This window comes from Chrysochloris asiatica, unplaced genomic scaffold (assembly GCF_000296735.1).
Source record: "Chrysochloris asiatica unplaced genomic scaffold, ChrAsi1.0 scaffold00030, whole genome shotgun sequence".
NCBI lineage: Eukaryota > Metazoa > Chordata > Mammalia > Afrosoricida > Chrysochloridae > Chrysochloris > Chrysochloris asiatica.
The window spans coordinates 25,638,122-25,640,347 of NW_006408548.1; positions in this window are offsets into that span (position 1 = coordinate 25,638,122).

Consider the following 2,226-nt stretch of genomic DNA (forward strand, 5'->3'; position numbering starts at 1 on the left):
GCATTTGAGTTATGGTGTTGGAGGAGAGTATTGAAAGTGCCAAAAGAATAAAAAGATCTGTGTTGGAAGAAGTACAGCCAGAGTCTTTCCTGGAAGCCAGGATAGCCAAGACTTTGTCTCTCATACTTTGGGCATATTATCAGAAAGCACCAGTCCCTGGAGAAGAATGTCATGTTTGGTAAAGTGGAGGGTTGGAGAAAAAGAGGAAGACCCCCCCCAATGAGATGCATTGGTACAGTGGCAGCAGCAATGGGCTCAGGTGTAGCAACGATTAGGAGGTTCACTCAGGACCCGGCAATGTTTCTTTCTGTTGTGTATAGGGTCACTGACTTGATGGCATCTATCAACAACAATATATATTAATATTTTTACCACTAAATTGATAATGCTGAGAATTAAGAACATTGTAACTTTGTTTATTCTCTCTTGCTTTTGTGGTATTCTTGTCATGCATTTAAATTTCCATATTTGCATATATATTAATTTCAGTAAGGTTATAATTGTTTGGTTCTGACAATATGCATTTATGCCTACTGACATATCTAATCTTTCTTTTATTCTTTATTTCTTCTATTTTCATCTGAAAATTTTTACCTTCTGGCTAAAAAACTCTCTAGTATGACTCTACTGACAATCGATTTTCTGTTTTTGATGTCTGGGAATAGCCTCACTTTTGAAGGAAAATTTTCTACATATAGAATTCTATGTTGGCAGTCAAGATTTTATCATTTTAAAATAAAACTTCCAGTCTTATTTGCTTATTTGAAAGTAATATATCTCTTTTTTTCTGCTTTTATCCTAAACTTTATATTATTATAAAGCTTTTCAAACAACTACAAAATTTTACAGACTATAAATTCAGATTCAACAATTCAATTTGTGCCTAATCTTGAATCCTTACTCCCACAACTCCTTATTATTCCCATCAATCGATATTTAACACATATATATTTCATTATATATCTCTAAAATCTGTTGTTTTTAAGTGTCGTTGAGTCAGTTCTGACCCATAGCGACCCTGTATAGGTTTCCCGAGGAGCAGCTGGTGAGCTTGAACCACTGACCTTACAGTTCAAATGGCTTTGCAGTCTGGTGCATTAACCTACAGCGCCACACCAGGACTCTAAAAATCTAAGGGCCTTTTTTTTTTTTTTTTAAATGCAACCATGGTGTGGTGCATAGTGTGGCACTGGCCTGCAAATCTAAAGGTTGGTGTTTGCAATCCACCAGTCACTTCTCATAAACCCTATACAGGGTTGCTATGATTCTGAACTAACTCAATGGCACTTAACATCAACAGCAACGTAGTATTATCATATCTAAAAAAATAACAATTGCTGAATATCATCAAATATTCAAGTTTTCAAATATGCATATATTTGAAGTATACATACATTCACACAACATTCTTTATACAAATAATTAAGGAGCTCTGGTAATGTAGTGGTTACCAGTCGGGCTGCCAACCTCAAGATCAGCAGTTCGAAACTACCAGCAGTTTGGTTCCGTGGGTGAAAGAGGAGGCGTTCTGCTCCCGTAAAGATTTACAGCCTCGGAAACCCTGTGCAGGATCACTGTGAGTCAGAACTGACTCCACAGTACTTAACAACAACAACAACAACAACAATAACGTATGTATTTAACATTCTTTTGGTATGAATCAGAAACCAAATAAGGTAAACATGTTGGGATTGGTTGGGAGAGATATCCTTAAATCTCTTAATGAATGGGTTTCTATCTACTTTCGTCCTCCCTCCTCTTTATTTTCTCCCTTTCTTCCTATGCAGTTTTTTGTTGTTGTTGAAGAAAATAAATATAAATTTATTTTACAGAGTTTTCTACATTCTGAAGCTTGCTGCATATATTCCTGGTGCTCCCTTTAACAGTATCACTGCTCTCTGTATTGCCTGTAATACAGTAGTCAGATGTAGATTATTCTCGATATTTGGGGCAAGATAAATCCATAGGTGAAAAGGATTTTTTCATTAGACCTTTAGTTAGTATCCATTGATGCTTAATGCATAGAGATTATATATAATTAATTGTTGTTAGATGCAGTCAAGTTGACTCTGACTCATGGTGACCTTAGGTATAACAGTATAAAACATTGCCTGATCCTGTACTAGCCTCAAAATTGTTGCTATATTTGGGCCCATTGTTCAAGCTACTGGGTCATCCATCTCTCTGAAGGTCTCCTTCTTTATCATTGACCCTCTACTTTACCAA